At 38.7% G+C, this 24,194-nt stretch overlaps 1 protein-coding gene across 8 annotated transcripts in view; it reads left to right on the top strand.

Annotated features, from left to right (window-relative positions):
* The window catches only part of NR3C2 (nuclear receptor subfamily 3 group C member 2), a 201,974-nt gene that overhangs the window by 37,789 nt on the left and 139,991 nt on the right, over positions 1-24,194 (top strand). For 2 of the 8 annotated variants that reach the window (XM_046939847.1, XM_040698667.2), the window contains exons 1-2: positions 1-23,764; positions 24,086-24,194. The exon at positions 1-23,764 is cut by the window's left edge and continues 25,337 nt beyond it. The exons of 4 other annotated variants lie outside the window; for them this stretch is intronic. The gene's annotated coding sequence lies outside the window, so the exon portion shown is untranslated. 2 more of the 8 variants (XM_025149460.3, XM_046939848.1) reach the window with 1 other exon arrangement.

The following is a 24,194-nucleotide window of genomic DNA, read 5'->3' as shown; positions in this document are numbered from 1 at the left end:
TTAACCTAATACCTTATATTTCTGCTGGAGCAACTTGATTTAATAAGTTAAAATGTTAACGCTGTGACTCTAACACGTCCATTTCCTCTCTGTGCTTTCTTTCTGAACACGCTCAAGGGCTTTTAAAAACATCCACCGAAAGAAGGAAAAACCATGAGAAATGCAGGCTTAATTGCACGCAGTTTAATATTCCTGTGCTCTGTTTTGAAGGGTACGCTTGACACAGAGAAAAGCAGCAGCCCCACACTGAATCCTTTGTCCTTCCTGCCGGGTGAAACAGTAGATAGCTTACTGTAAATATGGCCGGCTGCCAAGCCGCGGCGCAGATTCTTTTTTTAATACTGTAAACTGGCAAGAAATCAAGAATTGCTGTTCTTCCTTTTATTTACTTTCCCTTCTGTATTAAAGAGTTCAGTAAATAAGAGAAAGTTAAATGTTGAGTGAAGGTTTCATATTGATTAATCGTTGAATAACAAAGAGTTATCAGCTTGTTTTTCTTTTGCCTCCTTTTCCCATTTCTTTTTGGTGAAACTAGAAATATTAGTTGCTTCATCTGGAACAGATTATAGCAGTGAAAAGTCTGTGCAGAGTTTGAAATGAGGACAGAGCAGAATGCATCCATCATGTGCAGTTTAAAATAATCCACAGGGCTGCCGCTGATTTGATCCTTAGATGTACTTCCTCCCCATTTCTTCCAAACTCCTGCTAATAATGAGTACTTTGTCTCTAGAAAATACTTTTTTGTAAAGTGTACCCCAGCCTCTGCTTGTAAATAATTTTTTATTCATATAACTAAGCTTCTTGAAGTAGCTGCTGAGTTTTTTTGTTTTGCTCTTATGTGTAAAAGTGGTAGAGGAGTGTGGAGTTCCTTCTGCTGCTTTTCAAACGCAAGATGTGCCTTTAAAGCTGCTTTGCTTTCATGTTGGAACGAGAATTAACATTATTGCTTTTCTGACAGTTGCAATGCTAAATTATTGGCAAAGTTATCCTTGCTTAAGATAAGTGATTATGGAGATATATAGGTTGTGCACATTTTAATGACTTACATGGAGAAAAATACTTTTCCACGTTAACGATACAGCAGGTCAAAGGAAACTTATAAATTACTGCCGTTGTTAAATACAGATTTAATGTGAAAATGCAGCCTGCAGTGGATTATTTTAAAGCCCCAAATGTACAGAGGTTCATTCAGAGGTCTGTCTATCTTGCTTAAAATCTACCAAACATTTGGTAATACCAACATATATCTGTTTCTGACTTGATGAAGTCTAGAGCGTACCGTCTAGGTCATGGTCATGTATGCACAGCTCTGCTCGAAGCATTTTTTGAAAGAAAACACGGATCCGTATTTCTTACCTTCTATAGTTTATGGCTAATTGGAAGTTAAGGCTTCTGGAAATTAAAAGAAATATTTTTGTTTTTAAAGCGACGGACTGTGACTGGAAAAATCCGGACTTGGTTTCGAGATCTGCCAGATTTCTTGAAATAATTTGGTTACGTCGTTGTTATTTTTATTTTCCTGATTTCCTCATCCATAAAATGGAGATAATCTTGTTCCCTTAAAAGATGGCAGTATGGTGAAGATAGATTCGTGAATGTTTGAGAGACAATGCAGTGATACTTAATGGGTTTGGTATAAGTATTCACATTAATGATTCATGTGAAAGAAAGATTGAAAAACTGCATTAACTTGAATGTTTGGAATATGTTCTTGTAGAAGCAGAACGCATCTGAGGCTTAATTCCCAGTCTGCAATGCCCACATGAGGGATACAGAAAGTATTTATGCAGGAAATCTAGAGTTTACAAGTTTCCTTCCTCTAGTTCCTTCCTTTCTTTAGTTATGATTGTTTTTTTCAGACTCTGTGAGACAAATCTTGGTTCCTAAAGTAAGTTCTTTACAAATACGAAAGCAATGGCACATTTTTATAGATATTTCCCTAGGTAACTTGTAAATAAAAAATAATGAACAATTGAACTGTTTTAAGATTACTAAATTAGAGAGATGGTCCAAAGAGTAGAAGTATTTTTTCTCAGCAATTGAGTAATATTTAAATATACAATAATGTAATAGTCTCCCTTGCAAAAGCGTGGGTCAGAAAATATCCCCCTATCTCAGTGATAGCCACCAGAGATCTTCCCCCTCATCCTGACTTTTTATTTTGTCTTGAAACTGTATCATCCAAGCTATATGGGGAAGATATCTTGGAAAATGAAGTAAAACTATCACAAATTTGCTACTATTTTAAGATTGCTAGATGAGACGCACGATTATCCACAGTTCCGTTTTGGATTTGCTGCCCTTTCAGTGGAGCATCCCGCATGGAAAACTAGAATTCATTCTTTAAGCATCTCTGATTTTAGAAGGAGAACAGCTAGCTGATGATTTTGCTTTCAGTCATGTTTCACAAACTGATTTTGTCTTTGGTAAATGTGATTGTTTATTTTAAGTAGAAGTGGCAATAATTTCATTCTTTTTTGGGGGGAAAATAAAGAAATATCTCTACAGAGTTTGAGTTACAGTGTGGCTGTGTCACTTAAGAGCATTTTTCTTCTTCGATACTTCAGGCAGATTATCTTGAATAGTTAGCAAATTTCAGTATGCATTTTTAAACACAGGAATAAGTGCTTGATATAAATATTACAGTGTCTTGCTTAACAAAGAACAGTGTATTGCACTCTTAGCACATGCAGGTATCTCTCACATGGATCTGAAAAGCTAGACTTCTTAGTTGCTTTAAATGTATATTTGGAAGAAGCAGAAGATGGCTTTATCACTTGCTTCTTACTGACAGTCTCAGTCCTTACAGTAACAATTTTCCTTTGGTCTTGCAGTGTGTGCCAGGAGCTTGCAGGTTCTGTGCCTGAATGCAGCCCCAGTGCCTTGAGGCTGCCCTTTATCCGATACGCCAGTAAGGCAATTATCATGAGTCAGATGAACCCTTCACCCGAGGATCCTCGTTATGGGTCAGGCCAGAGCAGGACCTTTTCTGATCAGGGAGACAGTCTGTGAATTAATGTCAGTGAGAATTACTGGTAAAATCCCCAGCAATGGCTCGTGTCCAGATTGGTAGCGAGACTGACCATTTAAGTGTCTGCCCCTCCTGAATAGAAAAAGTACTGCTGGCATCTTGCTCTTTTTCCTCATCCTAACAAGGATTATTTCTGATTTATAAAACCAAGTATGTTGGAGGAAGAGTGAGGAAAAAAGCTTGTTCCTCCATTCCTTCAGTATTACTGCGTTTGTCCTCACCAGCAGGTCTTCCACCTTTGTTTTCCAGCAACTTATCCTGACGAGGCATGTCCCACCAATCTACTCTCTTTCTCCCTCCCCACAGGTCACAGCGTGAGCTGCTGCCTGTTTTATGCCCCTGGCAAGGCCGCGTACGTTTGCATTCGCTCTTTTGCTTCCTTTGCCAGATCACATCCCCTTTTCTCCTTTGTAACAGGACTCAGACCAACCGCAGTCCTAGCTGGCTCCTTCTTCCCTTTCCTGCCTTGGGCAGAGAGGAGCTCAGGCCCTCTTCAGCTCCCTCACCTCCCTTTCCTCCTTGGCCCCGCCACCACACCTGCGGCGTGACGGTGGCTAAGGGATTTTCTTTATTGCATTAAGGTTTAGTAGGTGTGCAGCAGTGCTGTTAGCCTCTCATGACCCAGTGTCTTAACAAATCCTTCCCTGGCCATGAAGAATTCGGTTTACGTTGAGTAAAGTCGTATTGAACTATGAGAGTCATCCTGGGGAGACTTTTCTGTACCCAGAGTGCTGTTCTGCACCTAATTCTGTGTGGAGAGACCTGCTAGTATCTGCATCATTTTGCCAGGGTTGGGTAGCATCCCATCTTACAGTTGGTATCAAATACCGTTAATTAAGTTTCTTTAAATCATATAGGGGTGAATGCTTTACTGACTTTTGCACAGCAACAGAAATGTGTTGTTGTTGGCAATGTCATTCATAAAAGATGCTTCAATGTACTTAGTGCAAAGTAATGTTACTACTTTTGGAGGATAATAACACAATTTATTTAATAAAGTGGTACCAGATACACTGGGTAAAGAAATCTATCAAAGTTCAGTGATGTTTGCTTGTAGTGCAAAAAAGATATATATATTTTTTTTTCCCTGCAAAAAGGAGCAGCATGTATGCTTGCAACAGCTTGAAATCTTTAAATAATTTAGTGGTTCTTTTCTTCAACGTGAAGTTCACTTTCTGACACTTACGTGGCTAAGATATTAGTTGATTATTATGTCTATTATAGGTGTGGCTATATTTACATATGTGTAAAACCATCTTTTTTGTAGTACACTAACGCTGTTCAAGTATATGCATGGAGCACAGGTATGTGTTGTGTGTGGGCTGCCTTCAGAGCTCATAATAGATGTCAGGGAGTGTCTGCTGTCCTTCACATCCAAGCTCTGAAGCTGTATAGAAATGTCATGGAAAAAGAGTGAAAAGTGCAAGCCTAGGTGGAAAACATGTAGACAAAATGGGATTTTTATGTGGAACGCCGGTAGGACTTGAGGGCAGAAGGATATAAATGAGATCTAAACTGGATTAGTTTCCTGCCAGATTCTAGATGACACAATACATAGAAGTAGTTCTGTTTCTGGGTTTTTGTTGTCACTGTGTAAATCCCTGTTCCTTTTGTCTGCTGAGGGTTGGTTTTTATTTTTTTTTAATTTCCTGAGAGTTGCTCAGTTATCATATCCATTGGATTGGATTCCACACAAGCATACAGGAGCGGTTGGATATGAATGTGTTACATATCTGCACTGCAGTGAGAACTGTTGCAGAGTAATTGGGATCCAAGGTCCAGTTATACAGTCAACCTGTCGTTTTACAGTATTCAAACATCTTTTCATAGGTGAGTGAGTGTTCAGGGGTTAGAGTCAATACTAGAGCAAGTGCACACTCAGTACGTGTTATGGAAATCCTTTTGGACTCGGTCAGTCTTAGTTTATCTCAGGCAGAGACAGAGGCTCAGTCCATCCATGCTATGAGGAAGGTGACTCATGCACTCCAGTTCCTGTTCTAGAGACCATTCATATATTTGACATGCATTAGCTGTTGGATAAAATGTGGACCCTAAGTGGAAGGATGTACTGTCAAGATGAGCTTTATTGCCAGATACGGGAAAGACAAGATCCATTCTCAGCATTTTTCTATTGGCAAACATAAAACTCTTTCCACTTAGCTTGGTAAACTTGGGGAGGATCTTACAGTGAAGTTTTCATTCTCCTTGTACGTTGTTTTGGAAGACTACACACACAGCTTCGAGCTATGGATGATCATTGATGGAATGTAATGTTCTTTAATTACAGTTATCAGAAAGTCAACTAATTTTGTGAATTGGTAGATATTGTTTCATCTTTAGGACAGTAAATACGGTCAACAGGTTTGAAGAAATGTAATTGTTACAGTTCTTTTCCCGTCTGACACTGACGAAATTACCTGCTCTTCTGTTGCTCTAATATGATGAAAAATTGATACATAAATAGGATCTATGTGTTTTCTTTACAAGGCTTTTCCATGGGGCAATTGATTTTATTTTAGTTTGTACAAGACAGACCAGGATGAGAAAAAATTTTCTTTCTTTCCCAGATCCAGTTTAAATGAAGCAAGACTGATATGTATTTACACATCTTTTTTTAAAGTATCTCAACAGTTGTAGTTTGGTTTTCTGAAGGGAAAACTCTGGTCCTGTATTGTTAGTTTCTGACGCGGAAAAAAACCAGTTCTGCTGTATGCAGAACTTGGCAATACCTCATAATAAGCACCCTGCACAAAGATTTTTGGGATGGGACTCCGTCTTTTGAATTAGGTTGCATGTAACGCAAGAATTCAACTCTTTCACGTTCATCTTTTGGAATTTTCTGTAGTAACTTTTGCTTTCAATTGCGCATTCTCTGTCAAGGTCAAAGGTGTCACTGAACTTCAAAAACAAACTCATAACCTTTTGTTTAAGGAAGTAGTGGTCTATTCTGGAAAAGGTTTCTATGAAAGATTAAGTTGGTAGAATTAAGAATTCAAGGTAAATCAAAAGGCTTTTCATACATGTAAAGACATTTCACTCAACGCTTGGTTGAGGTTTCCCATGTTACATAATTAGACATGGAAAATTAAATAACAAAAGTCAGGATCAGATGCGTTTTCAGGCTTCTCTTGGTGGATTTTTTTTACTTGTTTGTTTGTTTAGTGTGTTGTTCGTTCCAGGAGAGTATCCTTTGAGCAGCTATCAAGCCTGCAGAATCAGCTTGTCATCTTATTTATAAGGTGCCTTTATATTAAAGACAATATACTGTCACAGAAGTAGCATTTGCCATGAAGAAAATATGCAATGCTAATACTACTATGTAACTATTATACTGTTTAAGTATGTTGTAAAAATCTTGCTGTTGTGATGGGAGAATTTCAGTGAAGTTTCTAATATATCTCTGCTGCAGCAGACCTCATTGCCGCTGCTTCCTGCCGGTGTGCATGCCTTGCAGAGCGGACTCCCAGTGCAGAAACAGGATGCTTTTGGGGTGATGCTACAACAAAAGATGTTTTCACCTTGATAATGCCCATATTGGCTTGAACTGAAGGTGAAAATATCTCAGTGAAATGTGGGTACTGGGACCTCAAGACCTTGTGTTTTGCCCTCGGCATTGACTCCTAGAGCACCATGCTGCTGTTGTCCCAGCCCATCCTGTCTCTACCAGTGACTAGCAGCATATGCCTAGGGAAGTCTGGAAAAGGCATGCACATGGTAGTGCTTTCCCAGTATATTTTCCCAGCTTTCAGCAATCTGCAATCTCACAAACTTCCTGAAACAGAGATGGTATCTTGGGTTTTATAGCCCTTGATAGATTTTTCTTCCATTAGTTTGCCTGATTGTTTTAAAATCCATACGTGCTTTTATCATTCACAATATCCTGTGCAGCAAGTTCTACAGCAGAACAATGTATGTGTTAGAAGTGCTTGCTTTTGTTTTGAACTTGCTACCTTATAATTTCATTTGATGCTTCTTTGTTCCTGTATGAGACAAATGATTCCTTATCCACTGCTGTTACACTGTTCTGTTTATCACAGATTGCTTTGATACCACGTTGATCACTTGTCTTCCAGGCTGGAAATATCCATGTCTTATTTAGTTCCTTGTACAGGAGCCATTTCATGCCTTTGATCATCCTTGCTCCTCTCTCTGCCATTCCTGGCTCTGTAACATCTTAGTTTGAGTCTGGAGTACTGCCTGCAAAATAGATAATGTAGCATACAGTGTCTGTGGGTTACATGGTATCGCTGCAGTGTGTTTTGTATTGTTCTGTGGTCCTGATGATTTTAAACAGTTTTTGATATTTTGACCACTGGTGAAACGCTGATGTTTTCACAAATACGGCCGTTTAAAGTGCGTATAGTTCTCTGGTGGTGAAAGCTCATCCACAGCCTGTACTGTAAACATAGCATTAGAATTGTTTTCCTTCCCACCCATCCTGACCACCACTCCCTGCAGTTCTGTTACCTGTCAACACTGATTTGTCTTCTGCTTTTACTATCTAGTCCCTCCTTATCTGAGATTGTTCACAGTTATCTCCATCGGCTTTTGTTTGTATTACTGTGAGTAACTTTAATATCAGTGGCAGACTTTTTCTGTCCAATGTTCTTCCATCTTTTCCAATCCATTTATTCAACTGCGTACCATCAAAACTCCTGTGGAATACCAATCTTGATCAACTTTCATTAAGAAACTCGATCGCATGATACTGTCTTTTATTTCCGCTCTGTTTTTTGCTTGTTTGGTGATCAGACTTGTTTATTGATCATGCTTGTCCTCACATACATTGATTAGCCAGCGATGCCGATAGATTTATGAGGCAATTCTACAAATGCCACTTTGACTCCGGCTCATGTTGCATCCAGCTCATTGTTTAAAGAATTCAGTTCTTCCCAGCAGTTCCTATCAATTTGCTCAACATGTGCACCAAATTAATTGTTGTGCAGTTCTCTGGATCCCCTTGGGAGACTTATTAAGAAATTGATATTGTTTGCTATCTCTCATTTTTCCTGCTACGGAGGTGGGTTTAAATAGGATTAACATGAACTGTAATAGCTCATCTATGTGTACGTGAGTTCCTGCAGAGCTTGAGGGAACACCATCTCACACTTGCAATCTGTTACCTTTCTTTTTGCCTGTTTATCTCCTGCTACCTCTGTCATTGATGTTTCTAGCCAGAAAATCACCTACCTAACCTCTTCCATGGCAAGCACATAAGCAAAAATACATGTGTAGGTGGGGATTGATCTATTTATTCTTTTTCTTGATTTTTTTGGGGGGGGAGAGGAGGGTTGCTTTTTGTTTTCTTCTTGTTTTCTTTCTTTTTTTTTTTTTTTTTTTTTTTTTCCCTACTTCTTCCCTGTATCAACCTTTTCTGCTCTGCTCAAATTCTGGGCCAGATCTCTGCCATATTATCTTTTCAAACAGAATAGTTTGGTTTATTCCAGGAAAGACTGGGTAGACTTGGCTACCTCATGACGTTTGGTCAACTTTCTGTGCTGCTGAGCCCCAGATAACAAGCAGGAACCAGATCAGACCTCAGGGAAGTCTGCAAGTGAACCTCCTTCCAGAAGGCACTGATGAGTTGAAGGAACATGCAAAACCTGAATTGCGTGTTCTGATTATTATTATTTTTATTGCTGTAGCTATTTTGTGTGTGTGTTGTTTTGTAGTCTCCTTAATATTTCCTTTAAAGACAACTAGGAAACTAAACATGGCAGTTATCTTATTGTAACATTAGCATTTCATAATTATAGTCACAATGGCAGGAAGCGCAGAAGTATAGGCTTCAGTAGCAATATTAGCTACATATGGACTGTTTTCACTTCCTGCTTTTCATAATCAATTCTTATTTACGTATTTTGTGACCTACATTAATATCTGAGTGACCTGACCAAAAAAGTGATTTTTTCAAATTATTGTATGTTCCTTGGAAGTAGAGGAAAAAAAAGTAGATTTTTTAGGCTAAGAATTGCAGTGCAAGAAGTTGCAGTGATTCGATCTATTTTGTGTATGAAGCTTACCAAGTTTGAAAATGAACTCAGGCTGTCTTAGTCCTATCCCAGTATTAACACATCTCTTATTCTCTATAATATTGGTAACGTGCCTTTTGCCGAGAGACTTGGTAAGAGACCTCCTTGTAAGCAGGAGGAGAATAAGGGTGTTTGGATTGGGAATGACCATCCAAGGAAGAGACCTGGAGGTTGCAGGAAGAGGGGGATATTGTGAACTCCCCTGTCTGAGGGTGAAGTGGGGTATATGGGGGCTGAGGGCTTGGTGTCTGTAGGGAGACAGCAGCTGATTTATAGATAGCTGCAAGCTTTGTTTTTCAAAGGGATGAGGAAAAATGAGTTTCCATATTACGTACCATAATTTCAAACTATGCTGATAAGTCAGTGACCAAATACTGCAGGAAAGCAGGATGCGGTCAAAGTCCTTGGTTCTGAGTCATCTCCAAATAACAGGTACCAGCAAAAAGGCAAGGGGGAACGTCTCGTGGGAGCCTGGGGCAGTTGCAAGCCCTTGCAGAACTGCAGTCCTAGTATGTCCTATATGTTAAGGCAATGGATGTGGACAGAAAGGGAGGGAAAATAAATGATTTGGAAGTGCTTATTAGTTCAGGTTGAGGAGGCTACTGAGGAAACCGTGAGCTGAAAAAGAGAGAGGTTTGTGACCAACCTAGATCAGAAGAGTGTAGCAGAAGGTAGTCTTCTAAATTGAAATCTCGGTGAAAGGACTGGGCAAGACATAGAGTTAACTTCAGCAAAGCCACTAGAATTTGTCAGGCAACACCACCTGTTCCCAACCAGCGTGCACAGAGATACGCACTGTATGGAGCTGCCATGAGTCATAGGGAATTAGATGTCTCAATAAAAGAGCAAAGGGCCTACAGAAACAGCACGTGGTTCTCCATTGGCTCTGATAAACTCCATGAATGTGGCATTTATAGTGAAAGTCAAGAGCTGTTAAAGTTTTAGAGTTTTTAAGCACCCTGACTGGAAGAGGATGGTAAGTGTCGTTATCTATGAAATTATTCATGGGAATAGGGAAAGAGGGTTGACACTGTTCTTGGTATGGTCATCCTGATCAATAAAGGAGCAGTGAAGGAGTTCTTTGAAATGAAGGGCTGTTGGAGGAAAATAGGCACCCAACCTAGTCACTTGGGAAGTGTTGAGGACTGGACTCAAGGTACAGCTGTTTCAGAAACTGAAGTTTTCTGTCGCACTACTGGGGTCATTTGGCACAGGACAGCACATTTCTCATCAATGGATCTAAGGGAGGGTATTTGTGCACTGAGCATGAATGCATATATTTGCTAGCCCTCATCAGTGTAGTGCTGGTCTTTCAGAAGATGCTTACTGATCTGCACAGCTATTTGAAGTCTCAGAGACTAACTGAATATTTTATATTTTGTTTAGTTAATAGGTACTTGTAATTTCTGCACTGTATCAATGTTGATGGTTAATTACTTGTATGTTTCATTAGGAAGGCAAAATGAGACTGTGGCCATGGTGTGATCTGTTTGGTGCTGGCTATCGTGCTGTGTAGAATTTACTATTAGTCATGGAAAAAATCAGACATGAAATGAAGCCAAAGCATGTGAGACTCCAGGACTTTGAATGATATTAAACAGCTCCATGCTACCTTTGCCCTCTTCAGCCTTAATATTTTGTTAATTCTGTATGTGATTTTTTTGTGGCTGGGGTACTTGAATTGTGATGGGATTATTACTATTTTTTTTTAATTGTCTCATATTCATAACTCAGCAGTGAGTAAATGGTCCATAGATCCATTCTTTTTCTGTCTTCTGTCATTTTCAAGTAATCTCAAGTGCAACTCCTTTATATTACGAATGGTATATATTTCCAGTTGTGACTTAATGGTTTGGATAGTGGCAAAGGTAATGAGCTGAGGAACTCAAGTTGATGATCTCATCTTTCAGCCCACCAGCCTGTCTGAAACTCTTAGCTAATCGCTGCTCACACATGAATGCTCACTTACCTAGAATGCTTCTCGGTACTGCAAAATTTTTAGTATCAAACACAGAGTGAATTTGGTAATTAATCAAATGAGACCTTCCTTTATTTGAAAGAATTTGCTTTTATCTTTTTAGAATTGATTTTTTTAATTTCACTGTGATTATACGTTCACTGTTCATTTCCTAACTTCAGACATTTTCTGAGCAGTGAAGCTCAGGCATAGCATTGGACCAAAGGGGGGAAAAAAGGTTGGTGTGAGCGGTGTTTGTATCTGATTATGCAGAACATCTAACAGTGCACTAAAACTGTTGTATGTTTCATAAAAGTAGCATTCTAGTAAAAGAGGATCTTGCATGACTCTGCTTTTCATCACTGCTAAGAAACAGTAATATTTGAGTCTGAGCTTCGCCGAAAGTGAGTCACAGTGTACAGATTTGTGGAATGAATGTTGACAGACTCAGAGGAATTTCCAGGTACTCATGAGCTTTTTGTTTGGGGCAGGGGGGATTTGCTTGGTCTTGTCCCCCTCCCCATGCCAGAGTTGATAGAGATTAATTGATTTAACCCTGTGTATAACACATAGATGTTTATGTTGATGTGTTGAAGGTTAGTGTTCATTGCAGAGATGGGGTTTTGAACTAAGCTAAGGCATGCAAGTTAGCAGTGCAGCTGCTGTTGACTCTATCTATAACCCACAGAACTAGAGAGGTGCTGCCAGAGGGTACTTTGCCGGTGTCTCTATTTCTCTTTTCAGTGCAGGCATTATCGAGAGCAAATTCCTTCTCTTCCTTTTTAGTTTTTAATACTGTAATGTTTTCAGTGGTGGGGCTTGACATCCAACTTCCAGAGAGGTTTGCTCAGTCACAGGGTAGTCTGTGTAGGATGTGGTTCTCATCCTGTTGTTTTTCCTTAGAGCTTTGATGGTGTGACTGTCAGGTTGGCATCTTGCTCTGTTTTGTATCTACAACCAGCACAGCTTCACTTTTGCATCCTTGTCATGTATTAATGAACTGAGTCTGGAATTCTGCTGCTGTTCCTTGAAAACTACGTGCCAAATTTGTTTCCACACAGAGCTTCTGCACTCAAGATGTGAAGTAGATTCAGATGTGCTGGTATATAGTTTGTAAAGTCTATCTTTTGCTGCTTTCTGGCAACTGATGGAAAGATTCATTTGTGATCCATTTTCTTACTGCCCAGTCTTCTTCCACGCAGTTTATAAGACCAGTAAGGGTTTCTCTTTATCACTACTAGATATTTTCAGTAGCAAGTGGCCATATGGCTCTTGGAAACCTAAGTATGAATAGAATAGAAACTTCAGGCAGATGCCAATGTAAGGAGAGATATTAGCTTCCAAACAGTTTAGTGTTAGTTTGGAAATAGTGGCTTTCAGGAACAGTGTCTCTCCCGATTGCTTTGTTTGCAGTATGCTCTAACCTGACTGTATGACACTGGTAATATGACTACCGCAATTTTGCTGCTCTTTCTGAAAATGAATACTTGTTTTCAGTGTTCATTTTGTTATGTGTTTTACATTAAAAAAGTCTGTAAATGACATTACTTTTATCAAGTGGTAAGTCCAATGGCAGCGTATGCTAACTGCAAGCCTTACATGGTGCTTTTAGAAGTAGCTTCCTGTTTGAGGGGATGCCGTGGTTTAAGACGGTCATTGTAAACGGATGTGTTAGAAGAGTCAGGCTACAAAGCACAGATGGATTTTTGAGAGTTGGGCAGCTGAAAAGCCATTTCACAGGCTACATAAATAATGTTGCTTCAGCACTTTGGTGGAAACCTAAAGTTATCTTTATGGATCTAGTGGATTGTCCTTTCTTCTCTCCTTACATGTATACTTATTATTTAACTAAATGAGCATGTTAATGAAGCCTACCTTTTGTCATCATCCCCTACCTTGAAATACCCAATAAATGCAGGTGTAAGTAATGCTTTCCTTATGTTTGTCTGTGTTATTTATTATAGCAGTCTCAATACCCAGGTTTCTATCTGACTGCATTGCTGTAATTACTTATAATTTTATCAAAGGAAGCAGCAAGAGGGGGCAGTTCTTAGGTGATGCAGTTTGACAAATGAACAGAGGAGTCTGTCATATGATAAATTACAAAGCTGTTGGGCAGAAGTCTGTGGTTTCTCATATGACTTCTTAAGATTGATGCTAAGGATGGAAAGGGCTGTTGCATAATGGAAGGGCAAAAGTTTGTCAGTTGTCTTAGAATCATGGGATCACTAAGGTTGGAAAAGACCCACAGGATCATCCAGTCCAACCATGCGCCCTTCACCAATGGTTCTCCCTAAACCATGTCCCTCAACACAACATCCAAACGCTCTTTGAACACCACCAGGGTCGGTGACTCCACCACCTCTCTGGGCAAAACAGTCTTGTAACTGTTAAGGCTTTAATGTAGCCCCTTGGTACACAGGGAGTCAGAAGCCTTTATGTTTTTGAAGGTGGAGTTTTATCTGGTTTTGTAGAACGGCTGACAGGTCAGGGTTGATTACCTGAAAGGTCCCATCCAGTCTTATTGTTCCTAGCTAGAGGAGAAAAGTAGCCCACCTTTGTGAAGCAAGTTACTATTGTCACTGGCAAGTGTTATAACTGGGGAAAGGCCATCAGAGGGGTTTTGATTTGGAAAGGAAAATAGAAGAGTTTTGACAATTACCTATTTGCCACCATATTGGTGTAGGCTTGTCCAAATACTCTGCCCATGTTAGTTTGAAACTCACTGTCGCAGTAAATGTCCAATAAAGACTTGCCAGTGAGAGAAGGATCACTTAGAAAATTAAAAAAGGGATCTAAATTAGATAATAGTCAGTAGAAATAAAGCTTAACTGTATCTTACATTACATAGTAAAAGGTATGAAACTTTTAAAATATGGTTTTCTATTCTACTTATTTTCCAGGAATACGTATTTGCTCCTAGATTGTATTCTTTGACAGGTCACTGAAAGACAAGATGCACAGAACTCTGAAAGTTTGTTGGATAGGTTTCTGTTAGGTATGCTGTACTTCAGGGTGTAAATTTCAAAGAGAAAAATGAAACTTCTGCTATAAAAGTGATACTTCCCACAAATACAAGTTTTATTTTTGACCTTAGGGACTTTGATTTTATCTTCATGCGTTCATTTTTCATTTCATTTATGGAGAGCAGTTGGGAGCTGTATTTTGCCTTGAAGTTTTCAGAAAAAAAAGAATACTATTTTGAATGCTGTAGGTGAGAGGTTTATTGTGTTGTTTTTTAACTTTTTTAGTGTGATTCATATTCTTAATATATTCATATATGTTTTTGTTGTGATTTTGATCATTTCTGCAATAAGACATAAAGCACATTTTAGATGATGTAAGCACAGAATCATGGAATGGCTTGGGTTGGAAGGGATCTTAAGGATCATCAAGTTCCAGCCCTCCTGCTGCAGACAGAGTTGCCAACCACTAAGTCATGTACTAGACTGAGTTGCTCAGGGGCTCATGCAGCCTGGCCTTGAACACCTCCAGGGACAGAGCATCCACAACCTTTCTGAGCAGCCTGTTCCAACACCTCACCACTCTCAGTGAAAAAATTCCTTTGTCATCTAGTCTAAATCTTCCTTTTTTTAAGTTTAAAACTACTCCCCCTTATCATTATCTACCCATGTAAAAAGTTGTTTTCCCTCCTGGTTATAATCTCACTTTAAATACTGGAAAGCAGTAATGAGGACTTCCCTCAGCCTTTTCTCCCAATTGAACAAGCACAGTTCTTCCTGTCTTCATAGGAGAGGTGCTCCAGCCCTCTGAGCATCTTTGAGGCCCTTCTCTGGACCCTATCCAAAATTTCAACATCTTTACTGTATTGAGAGGCTCCAGATCTGGACACAGTACTCCAGATGGGACTTCACGAGGGCAGAGTAGAGAGGGACAATCACCTCCCTCGCCCTGCTGGCCACCTCTCTTCTAATGCAGCTAGGATACTGTTGGACTTCAGGCTGCGAAAGCACACTGCTGGCTTGTGTTAAGTTTTTCATCTACCAGGAGCCCTAAGTCCTTCTCAGCAAGGCTACTCTCAAGTTATTCTTCTCCTGGTTTGTATACATACCTGGGGTTACCACGACCCAAGTACAAAATCCTGAGCTTTGCTTTGTTGAACCTCATTAGGTTCACATGGGCTCACCTTTTGAGTTTATCAAGGTCCTGCTGGATGTCATCCCTTCCTTCTGCTGCATCAACTGCACTGCTCAGCTTGGTGTTATCAACAAACTTGCTGTGAGTGCACTCAATCTCATCATCTGTGTCATTGATTAGGATGTTTAAGAGTTCTGGTCCCAAGATAGACTCTTGTGGGACGCCACTCATCACCAGCATCCACCTGGACATAGAACCATTGACTGGCTCTGGCTGTGACCTTTCAAGCAATTCCTTATCCACTGAGTAGTCTGTCCTTCAAATCCATCTTTCTCCAGTTCAGAGATAAAGATGTGGTGGGGGACCATATCAAAGGCCTTGCAGAAGTCCAGGTAGATGACATCAGTTGCCTTCCCTTTTTCCACTGATGCTGTCACTTCACCATAGAAGGCCACCGGATTGGTCATGCCTGACCCTTCGTGGTCTTGCTGTCTGTCTCATGTAACCTACTCATCCCTCATGTGCCTTAACATGTCTTTCAGGAAGATCTATTCTATGATCTTCCCACGTGCAGAGGTGAGGCTCTGAGGCTCACTGGCCTGTAGTTCCCTGGGCCCGCCCTACTCTGTTTCTTGTAAATGGGAGTGATGTTTCCCTTTTCCAGTCTCCAGGGACTTTGTCTGACAGCCATGACTTTTCACAAACAATGGAGAGCAGCTCAACAATCATGTTAGCCATCTCCCTAGGGACCCTGGGATGTAAGTTGTTTAGCCCTGTGCCCTTGTATATGTTCAGTCTCATGAGGCAGTCTCAGACTTGCTCTGCACTTAGAGCGAGGGGGAGTTTGCTCCCCTACTTCTCACCAGGAGGTTCAGGTATGTGGGAAATATGAGAATCCTAGCTGCCAGTGAAGACTAAAGCAAAGTACTCACTGAACTCAGTGAGTACCTCAGCCTTCTTCATAACTGTTGTAGCCAGTTCTCCTTTCTCATTTAGCAGAGGAGGTGCACTCTCTTTGGCCTGTCTTTCCCAACTCATGTACCTGTAGAGCACCTTCTTGGTTTTAACATCCCTTGCAGAGTTCAGTCCCATCTGTGCCTTGGCTTTTCCAATCCCATCTCTGCATCTCCAAATAGTAATGCATTTCACAGTAAAGAATAAACAATCTGGGTTCATCAAATAAAGGAAGAAATATATGATGTAATACTGCCATGCACATAAAATAGGTATCTTAAAACTTTTAAGCGATATTTACTCAATTTTTTGATTCACGGGAATCAGAATTAAGTTTTAAAAGTTCATAATATCGACAAAAATGTTGAACTTAATAAAGAATTCATTTTGTATAGTTTGTCATATTTGTTCTTTGTCCTATTAAACATTATATTTTTAAAATTATAAAAATGCATAAAAGTGGTGCACAGCTAAAATTATTGGAAATACTGCTATTTTGAGTAGCATAAGAAAGTATTTGTGTTCTCTATTGCCAACCGTCACCTTTAAAAAAAAAGAAAAAGAAAAACTATGAAGAACAGTTGTATTTTAGTTGCCAATTTAACAAATTTTCAACTAAAATAACAGTGAGTATTGTGAATGTAAGAACTGTTAAAGTTTTTACTGAGAAAAAGAACAGCACATAATGATTAGTGAAGTTAATGAAATCAGTCATTATGTTTGTGCTTGAAGATGTAACGTGTTGGTTTATAGGTTGTTTATACATTATATGATCTCAGATATCCTTTGACAATGAGAAAAAATAATGAAAAGAGCCAGTCTTGAACTTAATATGAAGAAAAATACAGCTTTGCTCTTTCTGACTTCAGTAGAAGCCTTTTTAACGGAATCTGACCCTTTTTTATTGTTGTTGTTTTTCTTCTCCATGTAGCGGAGGGTATTTAAGATTTACCTGGAAACTGATCTTCTCATGACAGGAGCTAAAGTTGAAAAAATGTTTTGACAAATAAAGGACCAACCACTATTTTTAGGTTCTGTATGAGTTATTTCGGTGTACATCCATTTATTTGTAGTTCAGGTTTTGCTGTAGTTGAGTCTTCACCTCTTCTAAATCATGTTCACTGTTACTTACTAGCTGTGATGAAAGCCATAAAAGTTCAATATACCTTCACAGGAGAAGGCGCTGGCAAAATAATGATGCTCTTTGGCTAAATCTGAGTCCCAGCTGTTAAGTTCTGTGTAAACTCATAGTAGGAAGAAATTTGAGGTCAGTCTTCAAAATCTGGAAAAAAATAAAAATAAAATCAACATGTGTTAGCTTAGTTTTTAGTTCCTTTTATTTTAATCTTTCAAAGGAGGCACACATTTTGGAAGAGTGAACTTAAAGTATGCTCTTCATGTGAATTTATCAATAGAAATGTGTAGAAAAAAAGACGATACGTTTCGGTTTATGCTGTGTTAAATACATAATTCCAAAATAAGATCATGGAGATAAAATACAGAGTAGTATGACATTTGATAAGCATACAGATAGTTCTACTCTGCCTAGTATTTCTAATTTGTTTTTTTTTTAAATGTGATTTAAATACTCCTGAAGTATTTTCGTTTTTCATGCTGTTTCCTCTGCCTAATCCCATGAGATGTGATGTAGAATTGCTAGTAAAGTTTGTTTGTTTTTCAAGGCTTGACGGGAGGCAGGTGGGGGCAGCTGCATTTCTTTAGACATTGTTAACTATGTGTTTAAATATTGAAAATGGGCCAAGAAATTACAACTCATAATTACGTTTAATGGCAGAATATAGTACCACTGCCTTCAATAGCGAATATGTGAGAATGCACACGCCAAAAATTATAGCAAATCTATTTGTAAAGGACAGACCTCACCAATAAAGACCTGTGTTTGAATATGAAGATCACATTCCTGAATTTATTTTCACGGATTAAGGAGATAATAGAACAAATTGTTGATTAATAAATTAATTGCATGAAAGATTTTTTTTTAAATACCATAAATCAGAATTACAAAGTAATCTATTAATAATGAGAAGGAGCACTTGTTATAGTAGGTCAAGTTGTTGACTTTCAGATTAGTTCTTTTATATTTAGACAAAAATTTGCATTTATAGGAGTACCAGAACATGTGTATTCATAGCAGTATTCCTGAAACTCCAAAACTAATATTATATACTGAAACAAGGCCTCTTTTCTCTTTAATATCTCGACATTACATTCCATTACAAGCCTCTAGCACAGCAGGTGTAGAGAACATAAAATGGCAAGTCATCATGAGGAGGTGTTTTCCTTTATTTGAAGTATGTGTCTGCCATGATACATTTAGTAGGAGCCTCTTAACTTTGAAATTAAGGACTGCATTTTGGGACTGATGGCAGCCATCAGGCAGGTGCTGCATCCAGGCTCCCAAAATGTTGTGATCTGCCTCACATTAGTCATAATTCTTTCCCCGCTTTTTCTGGGGCCAGAAAAAAATGATAACTACATGACAAAATGCAGAGAGTTAGACAAAACCAAGAAATGAAATAATGCTAATGCTATATATATATATATATAAAACCTGAAAATACAGCTTAAGAGGCCTTGAATTGTAGGACCATATTAAGCTGTGTAACTAATATGTATTTGATAGTTCATTTCCCATGAGGAGCTGCATCAGTCTTTGTGCCTCCCCAACCTATTTGGCTTTGTTGTGGGAGGTTGGCTAGATTTATCTCTGTATGAAGTGGGTGTTTTAATATCAACATTAATTTAGTTGGGAAACCGTGAGTTGCCATTGAATTTGAGGCATAGTTTACCACAATCTGAATTTAATTCAATATTTAATTAAACGCATTTATAACTTTAAGCATGTGAATAGTTCTTACTAAATTAATGGGTTCTAAGTGCAGTTGTGTGATTTTGCCTGTCTGAATTAATTGTAGGACTAGGACCTTAATGTAAAGATTATGCTTCACAGCATGCCCAACTTCATCTGTGTCCTTACTGGAAGTGTTATCCACTAGTAACGTTAATCTCAGAATTAGTTAATATTGATGTTTCAGAAACAGATAAATACCAGCTTGTTTTAGTTCTGGAGGACTTTTACCTATTTGTTTTTACAAACATTTAGGAAAACAGCCCCAGTGAGTCATAATGCATGTATTTTTGTGGTTTCAAGTCTGCCACATCAGTTTTCCAAGTGAATTTGGTTTGCAGTAGATGCTGAATACTGTAAACCGTTTCTGAGGCAATATTTAAATGCATTTCCCTGGCAGCATAGAAATATAAATAAACATGCAGTGTTAACTTTGACTATTATTAATCTGAGTGAACTTCAAAAGTAGCTTAAAAAAAAACTGTGGAGTTATTTTTGTTGGATTTCAAAGTAGATCTGCTGTACAGATAGCAATGTTTTATCAATCACACGATGAAAATAAAAGTAGAAACTGTTTGCTAAAAGCCTCGTAGGTTTTTATACTGATGTGCTAATCCATTCAAATTTTATTGTTAACATCTGTACTGAGTGATTGGAAGACTGATTACATTAGGAGCCCTTGGGACAAATAGCATTTGCATTTGTGTAAATAAATTTGATAAATACACATTAGAATGTAGAGAATTATACAGTTAAGCTATTGATAAAAGTAAAATTATTTTATATGTGAGGTATTAGTGTTCATTATTACTAAGATAACATTTCAGATAAACACCGTGTTGCTTAGTTAGAGCTTCCTCATTTATTGAATGATAATCATATCTGTAAAGAGAAAGTAAGAGGACATGATAAATGAATTGGCTGATTATGACCTTCATCTTTCCTCCATTTCAACCAGCTGCATACATTTGTGATTGACATCTATAAACACTGCTTTCACTGCTGATAAAATCTTGGTTGTGTATCAAGGAGTTTATGACAAACTATTTTAATAGAATTTCCCTACATATTATGGCAGTGTGCAAGATTTCATCAAACAGAAACAATACTTTCTCTATTCTCTTTTTGTTTGATAAGTCACTGTAGGAAGAAGCAGCAGTAAAGTGGCTGTTATTGGTGTATATTTGCAGCATCCAAGTGTAACTCTTTGGTCACAGTTAATAGGAGTTGATTTTGTTGTTGTGATGCTTCTTGTTAGTGGTGTTGTCTGACCAAATATATTAGACTGAAGGTGATCAGTTTGGGCTAACTTTTGACTCAGAGCTACCATATTTTTACTAAAATTTTTAAAATAAAGCAAAAGTATCCAACTAGAAGTATCCAGCCGGTGGAAAAAATGGGAATTTATACTTCATTTGCTTTGTATAAAAAAAGCATATCTCTTCTTCAGAAGGTTACCTTTTACCAAATGTCTCCAGACCGTGATGTTTGCGTCTTGTGTCAGGGCAGAGGGATGCTAGGGGTGTGCGACTGGCTGCAGGGCTGGGATCACACTGCTGCATGCAGAGCTAGAGCAGGGAGGGACCGGTGTGCCCATCGGTCCCATGCCAGCAAATCTGTGCCTGAACTGCAGCGAGCGCCTGTAACACCACAGAACCTGAATGGATTTCATTAACAGCTCTAACACTTACTGTGGTGTTTCTGTGTTATTTTTATCTATTACTAAAAGTCTATTTATGGAGCAGTTGATGCATACTTAAAAAATGAGCTCTATTAAGAGAAAATGACCTTGGCGGGATTAAACCACCAGGCTTGTACTGTGAGAGAAGCTCAGTCTTCTGATTTTATCTGACTCCTCTCTTTGACAGATGTGTTCCAACAACAGCCATCCAGCCAAGAATTGTTGTCGGTTTTACAGTATGACTGTTGTTTTGCTTCTTGTTCTTCTTTGTTTTATACAGAAGTGAATGTATCTGTGTGTATGTCTATGTAAAGATGAGCACTTACATGTGCCTTTTCGCAGAAGTCTTCGTTGTGACAACGTGAGAGGGCTGTCCGCATCATGCAGAATATGGATACAGGATACAGAAATACATTTCAACAGTTGAGTTTTGGTCTCAGTGTCAACAGGGAGACTCAGTTTTGCTGCCTACAGCGCATTTCCTGTTGTCTGTTGTTTTGATCTCTGTCACATTGTTTGGAAGTACCAATTGCTTTCATATAGTAATACAGGAAGAAGTTGTATTTAAATAAAATGCTTCTTTGTTATTTACTTTTGAAAAGACATGATTCTGCAATTCCTAAAGAAGTCTGAGATGTGTTCCTAGGTGTTTTAGTTTTCCTCCTTTTCTGTACCATCGAATCCCTCAGTAACTTCCCGCTTGTACCTTCCTTTTCATAGCGCTGAGGATCCTTCCTTGTTCCACGCGCAGTTGTGCTTCCCATTCTCTAAGGAGCACCCTAACGGTAGGAACTCAGAGCACAGAGTCAACAAAGGGCCTTGAGAGCATTAACAAGGAGTATTAAATAAAAGCATTACCAAAGGGTATTTGGAACTGGGAGCCTTTCTTCTCAGAAGCTTAGAGCATATGTGCCCATCCACTTTCAGGCAGAAGATGGGACAGAAGAGGAACCCCAGTTTCTAGGGGAATACAAGGGATATCTTTTTTCCCTTTCCCCAGAAGATTTAAGAACTGCACTCTTATTAAGGTTGAGGAGAGGAGCTACATAGCTTGCTTTCTTGAAAACACATTTCTTTTTTCCTTTCTACTTCTCTTAGATCAGTTAACCAAATTATAGCTATTGTAGGTATCTTCTTAAAGACTGAGCCTCTTGAAAGTAGGACTTAATGGCTTCTGAACAGAGCCTTTCCTGTATGTTGAGGATCAGCATAACTAAATCATGCTCTAGGCTTAGTATTGAGAATTGCTGAAACAGTCAGTACTGACTCTGAGTTATTTTGTCTTTTTGAGCTGCAGGAGTTCATCAGGCTACTATTCTTGGCTACTAGTAGCCTTTAAATCATTAGCCCTAAGATCTTTATCATATTGCAGAAAATTATTCTGTCATCATTTGGTTACTTTGTTTGTTTACAGAGCTTGCGTAAGTTTTCCATGGTTGATCAAACGTAAATAACGGATACTTAGCTGCCTAAAATCTTACAGAGGGTTTAATAAACTACCAAACATTCAACGGCAAGATAGATAACTGGAAACATTACACTTTTGTTTCTCTGCTTTAGCTGAGGATAAAGCTACTGTTTTGAAGACTGCATCTGTAATTTAAATGCAATATGTAAAACTGTCTTCTGTTAAAACAGTACATTCTCCCAAACTGTGCATGTTACACCAGAACCTTGAATAAGTCATAGTTCACAGCTATCCTTAAAAACTGCGTCATAAGAAGTCATAAAAGGTATCCTACAAAAGTTTCATTTGGCAAGCAGAAGTAGCTCAGCTAGATTATGTTTTGCTTTTAAATTGTTATTAAAATGCATGTGTATGCCTGTGTGTTTGTAGCATATGCTGTAGTTCAACTGTGTTTTTAATAGCTGTATAACTATTTTTCTTTATACTTTGCCAGATGAATTCTTTTGAGTTTGAAAACTGTTATGCTTGCATTCATCCCAAGAAGTAATTATTTGGGGAAGATTGAAAAAAATGTGCATAAGCATTCTGTAAACAAGTCATCGATTTTATTTTCTAATGATGTAAGTGAAAACTTCAAGGGAAAAGCTGGGATGGAGGACATGCTGGAGCACAGTGGCAGTGCTTTGTTATGTGCTATGGAGGCTCTCTGGAAGCTGCTTTAGGAAAGACCATCATCCCATCAGTCCTACTTTCCAGTCTTTATACCAGGCCAGGATTGGGGATAGCATTTTGCCTAGCATGAATTTAAAATGAACTTATCCCACCTTGTTTGGCCTGAGCGTAGTGAGAGAAGACTGTTCACCTTGAGTATTTCTTGTTTTCTGTGCTGCCTTGAGAGAATGCAGGAAAACTTACAGGAACCTAAGGGAAATCAAGTCATTTATTGGACATGAATACGTATATTTTGTTGTTTTGCTTATTGTGTTTTGTTGTTGTTTGTTAATTTGTTTGAACCAGCTTTAGGTTTTAGGACTTGGTTTTAAGACTCTCTGTAGTCAAGAAGAGTGCAATTAATTTCCATGGGACTCAGGCTCTTTGGAAAACAGATGTTTTTGGTAGTTCCTGTAGGCCTAGCCGCACCACATCAGTGCCCTGAGTAATGGATAGAATACGAATAGAATCATGGAACCATCTAGGCTGGAAAAGACCTTCAGGGTCATCAGTGCAACCATCAACCTGACCTACTAAGTCCCTTCACTAAGCCATGTCACCTAATGCCCCATCCACACATCTCAGAAACACCTGAGAGGACAGTGACTCCACCCCTTCCCCAGGCAGCCGGGAGCACATGTTTTGGGATTAATTACACTAAAGGAGGGGAAGGTCAGGATACATGCAATGATGAAAGGACTTGTTACATCTGATGGCTTTAGATCAGGTCTGATGTCAGGCTATTTTTATTTGATGCTGTCAGTGTACTTAGAAAAGGAGGGGGAAAAAAGCGTGGCTAACTGAAAATAGACCGCACAGTGGAGGCACTGTATTGCAGGAGTGATTGCTTTCTAAATAAAGAATTTCTGTATCTCTTGAGAAAAATTAGGAAAAGGACCATGAAGTTTCTGTTGGCCAACAGAGGAGAACCATCTGCTGGAGCTGCAAACAATTGGCTGCATTTAACAACCAGTGGTTGATGGTCTCTGCTCCAACCAAGAGGAATTAGTTTATTCAGTGCAGGTGATTGGAAGTGAAAAATAGCACACCGTTGTTAAAGGAAGAGGAAAAAGAAAAGTGGGGAAAAAAAAACTGTTTAAAAAACTAAGTTATGGTTCCACAACGGCAGTATTTTTCTATTGCAAGTTTTTATCGTAAATTTCTCAAACTAATAAAATGCAACTACATGCCATATAATGATGTTGGTGATTCATTAGCTTCATCTGTAGAGAGAAATACAACATTTTGGCACTTCCTTTTCTTTTTCCTTTCTTTCTTCGTGGTTTTCCATTTCTCTTCTGCAAACAGTTAAGATGAACTAAAGCATTCTCTGTTTTCCATTAGGTCTCATTTGCTACAGCTTTCTGCCTTTAAATTACTTCTGAACCACAGAATCTGGCAGGACTCATTGGAAGTCATTTGAGGACAACTACTTGATCTGGAGTACAGCCAT

The sequence above is a fragment of the Gallus gallus genome, chromosome 4 (assembly GCF_016699485.2).
Source record: "Gallus gallus isolate bGalGal1 chromosome 4, bGalGal1.mat.broiler.GRCg7b, whole genome shotgun sequence".
Lineage (NCBI taxonomy): Eukaryota > Metazoa > Chordata > Aves > Galliformes > Phasianidae > Gallus > Gallus gallus.
The sequence above is the reverse complement of the archived record's forward strand: the minus strand, read 5'-3'. Positions and strand labels throughout refer to the sequence as shown.